The 16,511-nt window shown below is 42.0% G+C and overlaps 1 long non-coding RNA gene across 1 annotated transcript; it reads right to left on the reverse strand.

Moving 5' to 3' along the window:
- Nucleotides 1–201: 201 nt before the first annotated feature.
- On the reverse strand, nucleotides 202–7,373 carry LOC135757499 (uncharacterized). The gene is made up of 2 exons (XR_010536279.1): nucleotides 6,560–7,373; nucleotides 202–1,611 (listed from the first exon to the last, which is right to left on the reverse strand). It is a non-coding gene; the product is annotated as an uncharacterized lncRNA (long non-coding RNA).
- Between the last annotated feature and the right edge of the window lie 9,138 nt (nucleotides 7,374–16,511).

Raw genomic sequence — 16,511 nt, forward strand, 5'->3', positions numbered from 1 at the left:
TTAAACTCACACTTAAAGGTAGGGTAACAGATTTGATCCTGAAACATTTTTAGTTATGCTGGTGTTAGAATCTAATTCTAAGCAGGTCTAGGAGTATGAGATTTTCTTTCAAGTTCGGTACCTAGGTTGTTAGGTGAGGATCTGAGGTGAGCAGCAGAGAAATCTGATATCAGAGGACCATGAAAGACACTGACACCGAGATGCAGTTTCAATCATAGACAAAATTTTATTAGACATCCTTCACATTATATAGGATGCAAAAAGGAAACATTAGTCACCTGGGTTGTCTGGCACAATCTTGTGATCAAAACATTGACGAATCCGTCTAGCCAATAATCGTATGATTAATTAAGACAGCTTTGTGTTCAACCTACATAAGGGGAAGTGATACTAACAACAGGGAAGTAGGGTCTGACACATATTCCCAAAATATCATCCTTGCCCCGACCACAATTAACCAAAGGATATTTTCCAAACATAGCAAATGTAAGATCATTAATCACTGGGGAAAACTTTAACTGAACAGGCCAGAAAACAAACAGTGTGTATACAATGGAAAAACCCAGACACATAGCATTTCTATAATATGCATTGTATATATTAACCTTAAAGACAGGATGAGCTTGTCATCAAAATATATGATTAGAGAAAATGCCACCCTGAAAAGGATTATCAAAACCATGTGAACATATAATGTGAATTAAACAGGGTATATAGATATATATTTGGTTTGCTTACAAGTTAACTAGTGGGTGTGGGAAAGGTACATCTTTTAGATTCTTACAATGGCCCCTTTGATACACGATAGTGGATCACATCTGATCCCACACACCTATCAGAATAGAAATGCATTCGCTTCATGTTTGAAAATCACAATTTGCATCACAGGTCATTTGGGTTCACCTTCTATGGTCGAGTTATCACTAATCCATTTACTCCAGATAGAATATTTATGGCATGCACAGTTAATGTTACCCTCAATTTCTCACGGCATATAACAGGGTTATGGTACACATCTGGAAAGCAATGGTTTCATATACTTTAAGAAAATACTCTTCCTAATTTGTATTAATCAAATTGTTACAAATAGCAATTTCCTACATAACCCTTTTTTTTCCAAGAAACCATTTATCTATTTATTTTTCTTTAAACTTTCAGATCATCATCATTCAAAATAAACATATACCACAGCATATGATCTACGAATCGCTTTTGCAGGGTTGGTTGTGTGATGGTTTCGTTGTCTTCCAATACTCTTTGCTATGCTTTCACAATGTGCTCGCTGAAGATGATGAAAGCTTCGGTCACTGTACACGGTTCGAATCCTTCTGGCAGTTGAGCTTCCAGCAAGATCTCTCTCTCGTTGTTCTCCGTTGATCTCCGTGAATAGCAGTCGTTGTTTGGGTTTGTCTCCGGTGTCCTGATCCATGGCAGAGTGGTGTTTCAGCCTCGAGGCGTGAATCCACTGCGGCTGATGATCAGTCAGAACCCCGGTCCTGGTGATAGCAATCACCTTGGCTGGGCCGTAGTAGTTTGGCTCTCCAACCCTTGTCGTTTTCAGACTCTTAATTAGAACACTCTGTCCGGGAGCAAAAGAATGAGTAGGGTTTTCTGAGGGGGGAGATAAAGAAACATTAGCACAGATAGAGTTCAATTTCTCAATTATGGACACCACGTAGTCTTCCTGTATCAGCTCCAGGTCACCTGGGGAAGAAATGCCAGCACGGCCTTTCACCCAAGGGGTGAGGAAAGGCCTGCCCATTAGTATTTCAAATGGAGACAATTATTTGGTTGAAGATGGGGTCATTCTTATTTTGGATAATAAAGGAGGTATCAAATCTACCCATTTCTTTCCCATTTCTAACACAGATTTGGTTATCGTCTGTTTAGTTTTTCGCATCCGTTCTCTTTATGACAGCTGCTAATTGTAGGTGATACGGGATATTAAGATGCCAATCAATAGACAACGCTTTAGCTAAGAGCTACGTTACTCTGGACACAAAAGGTGTCCCTTTGTTGGATTCAATTGTTTTCGGTATGCCAAAAGGAAGAATAATTGCCTTTTGTCAAAAATTTAACTACAGTTTGCGGATCCTCTTTATGATAAAAAATATTTTAGATTTCCAATCAGCGTCATGTGTGAAATCAATCTGATTATGTTAAAAAGGTGCCTCTGGGTGTGGCAACACATCTTTTTTGTTTTTCTAGGCGGGTTCACTTTTGCACAGGTTAGACATGAGTTGAAAATCAAATTTGTTGGTTTTCTTTACATCTGCAATATAATAAAATAGATTTATTGCATGAGTCAACTTTTTACTACTGGTATGTGATAGATCATGGTAATATCTTATTAAAATTACCAGTCCCGGTTTTGGAAGTGCTACTCTCTCTCTCGTCTCTCATGACTCCCTTCTCATCTGGTACACGCTTGCTTCAGTGTTCGAGGTCACTCTGCGTCGGTTGACTCTGTTAAATTTTTTATGTCAATATCATATATGTTAGTCACTTGCACAGCCATAGCAAGGTCTGTTTTGACATCATACTCAAATAGTCATTCAATTTGAGCTTGAGCTGCTGCTTTGGCAGCTTCCTCTTCTCTTCTTGTTTCCCACAGATCATTTCCTGATCCATGACTTTTTACTTTCACTATTGCCACTTCAGACGGTAGCTGTACTGCTTTTGTGAACCGTCCTATCAAATTTAAGTGAATTATTATGAATTTTTAAATGAAAAAGGACTTACCATCTGTTGTCTTAAAATCTCAGGCTTCCCATGTTTTTACAAAATTTAGAGTAAACATTTTTAGAGTTATCAATTCTGCAGCTTGTGCTGAGTTGTCATTTAGAGCAAAGGCTTCAATAACCTCACCAGTATCCGACACCACAGCATAACCACACAGATAGACACTGTCCGATGGCTTTGCCTATGAGCCATCCATATAGATCTGACCCCCCCATCTAGGGGCGAGTCCATTTAATCGGCCCTAGAGGAACAGGAAGTGGTCAATTCAAAATGCAGTTATGTTTTAGATCGTGCTCAGTCATGTCTACCAGTCCCAAAACTCCCAGCAAAAGTGGAATTAATGTTAAAAGTGGGCTGGATCGTTACATTTTTTGATTGCCAACAGTGTCTCATACCCAGATCACCTCTGTGCCGTTCTGTGTTGTGTAAAAATGTACCTACTTGATATAATGTGTAGAGTCATTGACTGTGACAGCCTCGTTCTCTCAGCCACCTGTACAGACAGAACGCAGCAGCCACTGCATAAAGACATTTCAGGCATACCTGTAACTACATTATCTAGTTTTCTAAACAGATATGCCACTGGCCTATAAGTGCAACCTTGTTGTTGCCAAAGGATACCCAGAGCCACACCCTTCGCCTCTCGCGCATGCAGGTGAAAAGTCTTTGCATAGTTCGGATGGCCCAGAGCTGGGGCCGTAGTAATGGCGTGTTTCAGTGCCATGAAATGAGTCTCTGCTTTATTAGTCCAGCATATCAGTGATGCAGGCCAATCCTTGTGATCAATCATACTCTGCAAATGTCTGTCATGGGCAGCACAGTCAGGTTTCCATGAGCGACAAAAGTTTATGAACCCCAGAAATCTCTGGAGCTGTTATACAGTTCATGGGAATTTCATCTTGCGGATCAGTTCAATCTGATCTGTGGAGGGTTTTTTTCGAAGACCTGGCATTATGACGTGACCCAGGTACGAAAACTTTAGCTTGACCCACTGGAGCTTTTCTTTTGATGCTTTGAAACCAGCATTCCCCAGAATATTGCAGACAATAATGGAGGCTTTCTCACAGTTCTTTTCAGTTAGAGCAGAGACCATGATGTCATTGGCATACTGCAGAATGCAAACCGAAGACAGCAAGTCGATCTTTTTTTTTTTTTCAATGTCTTTTTCACCGCAGCGGAGAGGACGGATGGTGATTCAGCATACCCTTCTTAGTATTTGTGCCCCCTATCCTATAAGGCTAGCAGTGGCTGTGCGTCTGGATGCACTGGAACAGAGAGACAAAAGCAGCACACAAATAAATGACAGAAATACTTATGTGTGCATGGTATAAAATTTATGACAGTCGGCACATCTGGAACAATTGGAGACAGAGGAATTATCAGTTTATGGATTAAATTCTTGTGTAAGACATCATGTCTTTCCATCAGCATTCACCACCGGGTTAATCGGTGTGTTGTTTGACGTGTAGATATGAAGACACCTTGGTAAACAAAATTGTGAATAATAGGTTTAATGCCATCTTCCTTTTCTTTTGGCAAAGGATATTGTGTAATGTACACAGGTTTTAAGTTTAACTTTGTATGGTTTCATATCAATGAAACCTGTATCATTGTTTGACTGAGACCATAGGCATGAGTTAATCAAAGTGTCTACATTCTTTGGTATGCGGGCGGTCACTGGGTCTTGGTCGGCCTTCTCACTTCCTCCCCCCATAGGAAGAGGATCAATGTATGTCTGTAAACATGACATAAAAGAGAAAACAACATGAGAGTCATGATTTTTTTGATGTTCCATATTTAAGTTATGCATTATGTCTCGCCCGAGCAAATTAAGACAACCATCTGGTATGATGTGAAATTTGTGAAAAAATGTCTTGACACCTGGAGCTCTTACCTCCAGAGGTGGTGTAATGGGACGGAACATTTCAGTTTCTGGACTACCCAAAGAGCAAATTTATTAGTAGTTGGTCCCTCATATTCAGATGAAGACATTAATAATACTTCAGTAGGCTATCCAAGAGAAATATATGCATTTTACCATTAAATTTAAGTTAAGTTAACTTTCATTATCATTATCAAATATCAAATAAATGTGGACTTCTTCATTGTGTTTTGTTATGCCAGTTTGTCTGGTAATTACTGTCAGATAGTTTCTGATGCACTTGCTGTGGCTGTTGCATTGACTGTCTATGTGATGGCGCCCTTGGATTAAAATTGCGCCCCCCTTGGAACGACAGTCACATCGCATGTGGCCCCTTTGTCCGCATACTTAACACAGTATATCAAATCTCAGTTTCCTTTCCGGTGCTTGAGCAAGCTGTTTCCCGTTTGATGAGACTTGCCCTTAAAACATAGCATGTTCAGTTTAAACAGAAAAAGTCACCGGATGCATCAGACTCACAAATCCGTCTGCTCACATTTATATCCAACAGATTAGTGGTTGTAACCTTATGATTTACTCTTGCCTAGGATTCATATTTTTTAACAGCGCACTCAGACTTTGTCAATCGGTTGTCTAGAATAAACTCATATTGCTTTCCAACGTGTGCAAAATTTAGAGGCAGTTTCATTTGGTTTTATCTTTCTGTTTAATGCAAACGATAAATACTGGCAAATGCCAAACCGTTTATTTAGAAAAACGCGCATCTGATCAAAAGCATATCCTGATATTCATGATCTTCCCATGTGCCTGGATAACGAGAGGCTGCAGTCCTCTTCCAGTCACATGGTTTTCTCATATCAGACGACGGCACGTATCAATTATGTTTTTATTTTATTTTGATTTTTGATTTTAATACATCACTCTCCAATGTTTTCAACAAAATAGCACAAATCTGCCCCTGTGACGTGCGCATACCTCTTGTGAGATTTGTAAAGCGTTCACGTATTTTACTGTGATTTGTGGCAACGGTAAACTTAGGCTGGTAGCCTACTATTCGACATAAAATATGGCGGCGCATCTTGTGTTGGGTTTTTTTTGATGTAAAGTTATTAAATTACTAACCGCTAACTTACTGACGTACAGTTCAACATAAAAACCTCTATTATTTGTATACATAAAATCATCAGGCTTCTGCCTGGCCGTGGAAGAATCCTCCATCTTCAACACAATGTAAACAAATAATAGCAGCAACAATAATAGACAAACAGCAATAAGCACAAATAAGCAATAGACAGACACCCGGGTTTTCTGTGCTCCTCCACTCAGCCTCAACCATTGTCCGTACCGTATTAGGAATAGAATTTGGACATTACTTTTGTAAACTATGTCAAATATGCAAACAATCAATTTCAATATATTCAGTAAAATATTAATTCAGTTTTTATTCAATATTTTTATTCAAATAGACAATGATCGTTTGATGTTTAATTATTCAGCATTTTTATCAATAATCATTCATTTATCAAATTGTTTTGTTCAAAGTTTGTTTGTTCACAATTTTTTCAATCAGATAGCTTATACAGATGATAGCTTTTTCAATGTTAGTTTTATTTCAAATCAGCTTATTAAAAAATATTGGGCCGCGCTCGATCAATATTTAATTAAATAATCTTTTATCAACACCACGATCTCAAATATACAATGAGCTCAAACATGTATATTTGGTTCGTTTCGTGGGCTGGTAGAATCAACTTCCAGCCCCATGAGGATTTGAATCACCAAATTCCCCCTTTTCACGAAAACGACTTCACTACCTGCCCCAACTGGGCCGAGTAGATTAACCAGTCTTGACTCGAGTCAACAAGATACAGGTCCTCCTAGGACTCAGGGGTAAGCGCTGTATTTCAAATTTATTAGAAATATCACAACACTTACCCCCTTTTTGTAGAGTCCTCCCCGATCTGCGGTGTTCGAAATTCGGTCTCTGGTTCGAGGATGTTCCCCTCTTTCGCCGGACGAGCGCCCAACTGTTAGAATCTAATTCTAAGCAGGTCTAGGAGTATGAGATTTTCTTTCAAGTTCGGTACCTAGGTTGTTAGGTGAGGATCTGAGGTGAGCAGCAGAGAAATCTGATATCAGAGGACCATGAAAGACACTGACACCGAGATGCAGTTTCAATCATAGACAAAATTTTATTAGACATCCTTCACATTATATAGGATGCAAAAAGGAAACATTAGTCACCTGGGTTGTCTGGCACAATCTTGTGATCAAAACATTGACGAATCCGTCTAGCCAATAATCGTATGATTAATTAAGACAGCTTTGTGTTCAACCTACATAAGGGGAAGTGATACTAACAACAGGGAAGTAGGGTCTGACACATATTCCCAAAATATCATCCTTGCCCCGACCACAATTAACCAAAGGATATTTTCCAAACATAGCAAATGTAAGATCATTAATCACTGGGGAAAACTTTAACTGAACAGGCCAGAAAACAAACAGTGTGTATACAATGGAAAAACCCAGACACATAGCATTTCTATAATATGCATTGTATATATTAACCTTAAAGACAGGATGAGCTTGTCATCAAAATATATGATTAGAGAAAATGCCACCCTGAAAAGGATTATCAAAACCATGTGAACATATAATGTGAATTAAACAGGGTATATAGATATATATTTGGTTTGCTTACAAGTTAACTAGTGGGTGTGGGAAAGGTACATCTTTTAGATTCTTACAGCTGGTTAAAAGTCTCCTCACATTCTGATAGCAATCACTGTGTTAAGTTGTTTAAATGTATTTGTAAAAATTTATGTCATCTGTGAAAGGAGTAGGACCAAAAAACGGACGTTTCCTTTTATGTCCCTCATACGTAAGCGTAATTTGAATTCCCACCGCGCAGCGAGTCCACGCAGATATCATACGTCATCGGCGCGTTCACGTGCGCTCTGGCTGTAAACAGCGAGAACAGCAAACTTTTCTGCTGAATTGACAACCTACACAGGAGCAACAAAACTAAATGCATCTTTTATAACAACAACAGCAAAAACTGCCCGGATCAGCAAGAGCAAAAACCGAAATTAACATCGGTAACTTTACTGCTTTACCGCGAGATGCAAACAGCTACAGGAGGCAAAGGGTCTGAAAGGGTCGTTGCACTGTTTATTTTGGTAAGGTAGGTACGCGATATGTTTGTATTGAGATCGATTCAGATATTCTACTTTGATGAAACATTGTGTTGCTTATGAAATTTGTGTTCGTTTTCCGGATTAGCATAACGATATAGTTACTACGTCTACACAATCGAACGTGTGCTTAAACTAATTCTGATGTAAACCAGTTGTTTATGTTGGTTATTTTGGAAGTGTTATTCACTTTGTACTGCAAAGTTTTTTCACTGGTGAATGAGACATGAGACGTGACCGTCTGATCTGTGCGTGTTCATGTGTTTGGAAAGAGGCGTGACTTTGGATGGCGATTTGACTTGAGGGTGGGATCGGGATTTCATTGCTAGGCGGCTACCGTTAGCATTTTTCAAAATGTGTAACCCTACCTTTAAAATATTAAAGGGCCCACAACAAGACATTGATGAGAAGAGCAACAGCAGTAAGGCTTCAATGTAAATGTATGGTGTAGGGATGGCAAGAACTAAAAATTTTCTTGGCCGACCACTGAGCCTCATTAGCCGGTTGAAACCGGTTAACCGATAGGCCTTTCAGTTTAAAATATGCTACGCTATATGAAATAACTGCCCTTCCACTCACGTCACTTTTTTTTAAAATCCCGTATACAGCGCGGAACATGAGTCACGCAAACGCGGCGCCGAATCTGAGGACAAATGGCTGCTTCGTTTCGAAATGGGTTAGGTTCAAGGTAATCGCGTTGAAAATAAAGGCGTTTGTCTAGCGTTCAACAGAAGCACATTTAAAAATTGCTGCGGCTCATTTAAGAATATGACTGCTCCGAAGAGCTTTAGTTTGAGGTAGTGCTAACAATAATAAAGAAAGAGGATGATCATCATCACCTTATCTGTTACCACTGAAATGTAGATGTAATGTATTTCCAAATGTAAGCCCATCTTATGTGCAATGTTGCCTAATAGACTGCAACACGATAAAACCAATGGATAAAACGAGCACCTTCAGAATGCGTAAAAGACAGGTGCAAGACAGGTCTACTCGCTGTGTGCAAGAAAGCCCTTGTCTGTTCTAGATCAAATGCAGCAAAGATATTTAATGCTAATGTATGAGACATATAGGCCTACACTGAGTTTTATTAATTTATGATGAGGTGCGTTCTAGTTAACAATGCAATGCAAGTGAACGCGCTGTGCCAGCGCCTTCATGCACGGACCGGTTATTATATTCTCTGCTATATTTGCTTTTTATGTATTAAATACATGCAATTGGTTGATGAACCATTTCTTAAAGTTAAGATACAATTTATACAAAAGAAATTCACTTTAAAGAAATGCTTTCTACAAAGCAAAACTTAATTAAGTGGTAAAAATAATGTCTGAGAATTTACAAAAACAAAACTAAATCTGCAATTTACTGTAAGCCTAAAAGACGTAAATGTTAATAATTTGGAACACAATCAGGAGAGACTTTCATTTTAATTATTTTATTGCTGTATTTTATTTATTATTCTAATGAAGGAATTTACCAAAAAATAGCCTGTAGCATTTACTTTTCACAAACCTTGTGAGCGTGCGAACCCAGACGTTGTGACCTTGCGCCAAATGTTTTTTATTGGTTTATTAAAGGTATTTGTTCACTTCACACAAAATGATCTTGGAAAGAGATGACTAACTGTTGTAGCGTTTAGTTCACTGTCTATAATAGCCTAATTTAAGTCATCGGTTAACATCCCTAGTATGGTGATTTTGTCAGGTGGTGTCACGTTTAGAATTTTAGCAACAGTTGGATTAAACAAGAGGTGTTATTGGGTCTTGTTTTGTCACTATTTTATAGTCTACTCGTTTTATGTCTGACAACAGAACACATCATATGTAAAAATGGCATTTAGTCTTAAAATTCAATATAATATGACAGATCAAAGAGTAGAAGTGAAACATTTCAGATGCCAACACTCGATCAAACGCAAACACATGATGACATCACATATATGCTAATTAGAGCGTGAGGTCATCACCGTCACAGTCTCTAAAAATCAAGTGGGAAACACTATGCGGGGTTTGCATGATTTCATAACCCCCGCATATTCGTAGCAAAAATCACATATCTTAGCAGAAAGTTGAAAAATTTTGCATTTACTTCACACAAGTGCCATGGGAACGTTATGAAGTGACATGATTACGTGACGTAAACATCAATGAAAAGCTGCAAACAGTTCCCGCAGTTTCATTGCATAAAATTGTATAAATATCCTGCATATTCCATCGCATTTTTTTAGAAAACGTGCTGCAAGATCAAGGATGTTTGCCCGCAACAATCACAAAAAAAGTCTAAATTTTTCTGGAAGGACTGGTATCTACTGCCATCTATTGCCAGCTGTGCATTATGATGAACTTGGATGCATTTAGGAGATTACCGGTATTCAGGGCGCGCTCATATTATCCAAACCAAATGCCTCAGCGTGATTGTCCCCCCACTGCCCCCCAGATGGACGCACTCAGTGTACTTTTTTCGATCTGAGCCCAGGCGCGCTTTCGTCATTAGAATGCGATAGTTTTGAGCAAAAATGGAAGTAAAGCACTCTCTAAACACTGGAAACCATCAAAATGTTAAGTCTGTGTTTTTATTCTGTTGTTTTTTTAGTCGTATAGTGCGTGATGACACAAAGCCCCCTTACATGCCTATGATATTGCTTATTCACATAGCCCTGCTGCGCGCATTAAAAGGTTTTAACGAAGGCAGATTTGGTTTGGATGGTGTGAGTACCTCACACTCAATTTCCCCCGGCACTCATTTTTCCCCTTAATTTGAGACCGGCCTTTATTTGTCCGCTTTGACCATGTCCCGGCCACTATCAGAGGCCCAGCATTTATTTGAATACTGGCTTTTATTTGAGGAATTATGGTATTTGTTAAATTCTGTGCTTATTACATTTTAGGCAATACTGTCACACCCCGAGGGCGGACCCAACTATGCTAAGGGTCACACCCCTCTCAACTCTTCCACCTCGAGGAGTTTCCCAAGACCACCCCAATGACCAGACAGACGAGTATACTATAATTAAAATAAACTTTATTAAATATTTAAAAGGAAAGGGGGGAAAGGGGGAAGGGCAATTTAAAACTAATGTGTCTCTTCTTCGCCTCCAGGGCCACTTGAGGGAAAGACTGGGGACAGGGGCTCCGTAGGGGCTCTGGCCCAACAATCCGTGGCGCGCTCCGCTTCTCCTGGAGGCAGAATCAAACAAAAGTCAGACAAGGTAAAGTACTTCGATGTCAAACGCTGTTCGTCCACCCGGGACCTTCGGCAGAACAGGTAAGTAAGGGTTTATACACAGGTCAAGTTTACTCCACAGGTTACGTTATTCACAGCACTGGGGATCTTCGTACACACACAGAGCTTCACTTGTACAGGTAGGTATTGGCTATAAGCACAGAACAGGTTTACTTTACAGGTCACGTTACTCACAGCACTGGGGATCTTCGTACACACACACAGAGCTTCACTTGTACAGGTAGATATTTGCTATAAGCACAGAACAGGTTTACTTTACAGGTCACGTTACTCACAGCACTGGGGATCTTCGTACACACACAGAGCTTCACTTGCACAGGTAGGTATTTGCTATAAGCACAGAACAGGTTTACTTTACAGGTCACGTTACTCACAGCACTGGGGATCTTCGTACACACACAGAGCTTCACTTGTACAGGTAGGTATTTGCTATAAACACAGAACAGGTTTACTTCACAGGTCACGTTACTCACAGCACTGGGGATCTTCGTACACACACAGAGCTTCGCTCGTACAGGTAGGTATTTGCTATAAGCACAGAACAGGTTTACTTCACAGGTCACGTTACTCACAGTACTGGGGATCTTCGTACACACACAGAGCGTCACTTGTACAGGTAGGTATTTGCTATAAGCACAGAACAGGTTTACTTCACAGGTCACGTTACTCACAGCACTGGGGATCTTCGTACACACACAGAGCGTCACTTGTACAGGTAGGTATTTGCTATAAGCACAGAACAGGTTTACTTCACAGGTCACGTTACTCACAGCACTGGGGATCTTCGTACACACACAGGGCTTCACTTGTACAGGTAGGTATTTGCTATAAGCACAGAACAGGTTTACTTCACAGGTCACGTTACTCCCAGCACTGGGGATCTTCGTACACACACAGAGCTTCACTCGTACAGGTAGGTATTTGCTATAAGCACAGAACAGGTTTACTTCACAGGTCACGTTACTCACAGTACTGGGGATCTTCGTACACACACAGAGCTTCACTTGTACAGGCAGGTATTTGCTATAAGCACAGAACAGGTTTACTTCACAGGTCACGTTACTCACAGCACTGGGGATCTTCGTACACACACAGAGCGTCACTTGTACAGGTAGGTATTTGCTATAAGCACAGAACAGGTTTACTTCACAGGTCACGTTACTCACAGCACTGGGGATCTTCGTACACACACAGGGCTTCACTTGTACAGGTAGGTATTTGCTATAAGCACAGAACAGGTTTACTTCACAGGTCACGTTACTCACAGCACTGGGGATCTTCGTACACACACAGAGCTTCACTTGTACAGGTAGGTATTTGCTATAAGCACAGAACAGGTTTACTTTACAGGTCACGTTACTCACAGCACTGGGGATCTTCGTACACACACAGAGCTTCACTTGTACAGGTAGGTATTTGCTATAAGCACAGAACAGGTTTACTTTACAGGTCACGTTACTCACAGTACTGGGGATCTTCGTACACAGAGCTTCCCTTACAAACAGTGGGCTTTCGCTACAGTGCTGGTACACCGTATTCCTTCGCCCATCCACTCAAACTGTCCGGGCGTCGTAGGGACTAGTGGGGCTGATGACACGGAGCCGAACGCTTCCCGAACTCCCCCTCCTTCTTCACCAACCGGGGTCACGAGTTGGGGCGAACTTTCGTCGGGGCTCCGCTCACCACGAGCTTCTGGTGGAAAGGTCAATACATACACTGCTACAACCCACAGTCCGCACAGTACACTCTTGGTAATACTCACTGGGCTTCACCACTGTCTGCTCTAGGGATAAACAAAGCTCTCGTGGACACACCCCGGGCACAGGGCTAAATATTCTCGCTCTCCTTAGGACCCAGGCCACAACGGATGTCGTCGTCTCGCGACTCGTCTGAGGCTAGGCAGTTTGAACGCTACAAGCACAGCATACACACAACAAGTAAAGCGTAAACACCATCAATCAGTGAAACTCACCCACAGCACTCTTATAAACTTCACGTGGTTTTTAAATCGCCCTTGCCACCTGGCTACGACGACCTCGAGAGGATGGTTGGGCAGTAACTGGACCGCCAATGAGAGTAAGATGTGTGTATTCACAGGCCCGGCGTGTTGATTTCTCTCCCCTGGCTCACCTGTGTTTCTGTTTCCCCACAGGGCCACTGTTCTACTAGCGAACGGTGCTTCCCATCAGGTCCTTCGTCCGTACTTCCGGTCAACCCGCGGCTCACCCACGCTGTCCTCTCCAGTGGGGCCAGGGACCTCAAAAACACAAAGGAACACACCAAAACAACTCTTCGTACAAGTATGGCTCAGATAAGTACCGCATCTGTTACTCACGCTTAGTTGTCCACAACTGTTATTCGCTACACTCTTGATGGCTCTGTGTTCACTCCTTCTCTGATGAAACTCCTCAATATTCCTTCGTCAACTGACTGTCCCTTTTCTTCTCTCTTCCCCAATAGCACGATCCAACCAGCCTGGTCCGTCTGCAAAGCAGCAACACAGCGTAGACAAGTACACACAAGCGCTCCGGTGTGGTGTCCCTTTAATTTCGTCACAGCCCCGTCCTTTTCGCCTCTTCTGGCGGCCGCACTCTTTCCTTCCACCATAGGTGACTCACAGATCAACGGCGCCCTTTGGCTCCTCCAGGGACGGGGCATGTGGTTCGGTTTGCCCAAGGCATAAAGGAACTCACGCCCGAAAACAGCTCTCCTCCTTTGTGCTTCTTGGACCTTTTTATATGGCTTGTCTTTACTCTCTCCTCCAATCATGTGTTGCTTCACTGAGTCGCCACACCTGTTGCTCATTTCCTCATGATTTTCGTCGTCAGGGAGACCAGGAAGTAAACTGGTGCAGTTAACAATCGGGCCCGGGCGGAAACCATCTTCGCGGAACCTTTCTCCGCCACTTTTGGTTCCCGCCCTCCCATAGTCACCTGGTGACAATACGATAGGCTTTTTCACATGCAAGTTTATTTTTAATATTTTCATTTACAGTTATCTAAACTTCTGAGATTGCTCTTTAAATTTTCAAGGTTGCCTGCAAATCTCCCATTCTTGGGCCAATGGAGAGATGTCTATTCTGTGAAAAAGAGTTCAATTTTAATGAACTTAAGGTTCACATTGAGAGCTGCAGGTATGGAGAACATTGTCTTTTAGAATTCAGTTTCTTATAGAAAAACTTTTAATTTCATTTTTTTGAAGGCCAAGGGCTGCATGTTCCAATCACCTGCCACCAACATTAGAGAATGAACACCAAAATTAACATGCATCAGGCAGTGATTCATTCATTATCCAGCCACCCACTGAGGAAAGTACAGACCAACTGTTCATCGATTTAAGAGATGATACAACTGACATGGTAACCTCTAAGATCTTGTTGTTCCATCAAACATTTTCTTCTGCAATAAATTCATTTCAAAACACTTCTTATTTGAAATAAGAGCCTATATTAATATTCATTTTGCTACTTTTTGTATAAATTCTTTTTGAATGTTCCTTTAACTGAAGAAGAGTGTGGTTTTGTGGCTTATCCACATTTATTTGGCACAAGTTAAGATTGTCTTTATTAATAAGGGTATGTGTTTTTTTTTTATGTGCTCTCTCAAAATATTGTCAGGAATCCTTAAGTGAATGGCGGAAGATTCGTGAGGAGCAGGAAGAGGAATATAATCAGTCTTTGATAGCGGACCAAGCCAAAGTATGTGTCACCAGGTGACGATTTGTGAGGGCGGAACCAAAAGTGTGGAAGACGGGTTCCGCCCGGACGACTGACTCCAAACACCGGAATTTCTGGGGTTTCCCCGATTAACAAATCAAGCCCGATTACGTACAGGTGAGGGCGATTAACACAGCGATTGCTGATAGGTCGACAAGGAGAGAAGGCTGAGTATAAAAAGACCTTTGAATGCATCAAATGGTGTGCTTTGTGAGTGCTTTTGGGTGCGCTTCGTTGCTGCTGTGCAGAACTGCTGTGTTGGTTTATATCGATCCCTTAGGGAAGATAAGAGGTTGGAGACGACTGGGCGAAGAGGATATTGTGGTATTTGACTGTTGAGAGGGCTGAATACGGAGTCATCGGATGCATTAATGCAGAGATATGCTGACCACGAAGTGTGAGTAATAATTGAAGTGTGATTATATACTGTTCAGAAGAAGAGTTACCTGGTGTGTTTTGTGAGTGTGTTGAAGGTTACCGGCCCCACTACGAAGAGAGACGTGGGCTGCCGTGTAATTATCGTGGAACACGATCCGGGAGATCCGCTGGGGAAACCCTCCATCACTCGTAGCTCTGGCCCTGCGGGTAAAAGAAACGTAGGTGAGCCAAAGAGGTAACCAGGAAACATACAGGGGTTTTGCTGATCATATTTACATGCCAACCCTTTCTCTCTGTGGCAAGAACAACGCCCAACCAGCCTCACGAGGAGCCTAGGCCCAGCCGGCTGAGTCCTAAATTCACGCGGAGTGTGTGTAGAGTGCTGTGGGTGAGTTGAACTTTCATCGTGTGTGTTTTCACTAAAGCTTGCTGTGTGTGTGCTGTGTTTGTAGTAACAGAAGCCGCCCTGGCCCCGTGCAGATTGTGAGAAGTTAACGGCACGTTGAGGCCTGAGCCACATGAGAGGAGGCAATTAAAACCTAAATCCCCTGTGTGTTGGCGAGGGCCCGCGCCAACCCGGGAAGCAGACAGTGGTGTAGCCTAGCTGTATATCGGAGTGAGTAACGGCCAAAGTACACTGTACGGGCTGAGGGTCGTGGCTGTGATTTGGTCTGGTTAGGAAAACCTTTTGTGTGCGCGGAGCCTCGTCGAGAGTTCGCCCCAGCTGAAGACCCCTGTCATCGACAAGGAGGGGGAGCTAGGGAAGCGTTCGGCCCCGCGTCGCCCGACCCATCGGTCCCCACGACACCTACGAAGCTCTGGCGGACGGGTGAAGGTATATGGTGTGCAGCCGTTGTTGTGAAGGCCCGCTGCCCGGAGAAACGTGAATGAAAAGCCCAAGTTTTGTGAGTAACTTACCTGTGTATTGTGTGACCTACCTTTCATTACAGCAACGCCCTGAAGAGGAACGAACAGTGTCAGTAGTGAGAACCTCTTACCTCTGTTCCAACGTATGCCCTGAAGTGAAAGAAAAGCCCAAGTCTTGTGAGTAACTTACCTGTGTAGTGTGTGACCTACCTTTGCTTACAGCAACGCCCCGAAGAGGAACGAACAGTGTCAGTAGTGAGAACCTCTTACCTCTGCTCCAACGTATGCCCTGAAGTGAAAGAAAAGCCCAAGTTTTGTGAGTAACTTACCTGTGTATTGTATGACCTACCTTTTGCTTACAGCAACGCCCTGAAGAGGAACGAACAGGGTCAGTAGTGAGAACCTCTTACCTCTGCTCCAACGTTTGCCCTGAAGTGAAAGAAAAGCCCAAGTCTTGTGAGTAACTTACCTGTGTAGTGTGTGA

This window comes from Paramisgurnus dabryanus, chromosome 16, assembly GCF_030506205.2.
Source record: "Paramisgurnus dabryanus chromosome 16, PD_genome_1.1, whole genome shotgun sequence".
Taxonomy (NCBI): domain Eukaryota; kingdom Metazoa; phylum Chordata; class Actinopteri; order Cypriniformes; family Cobitidae; genus Paramisgurnus; species Paramisgurnus dabryanus.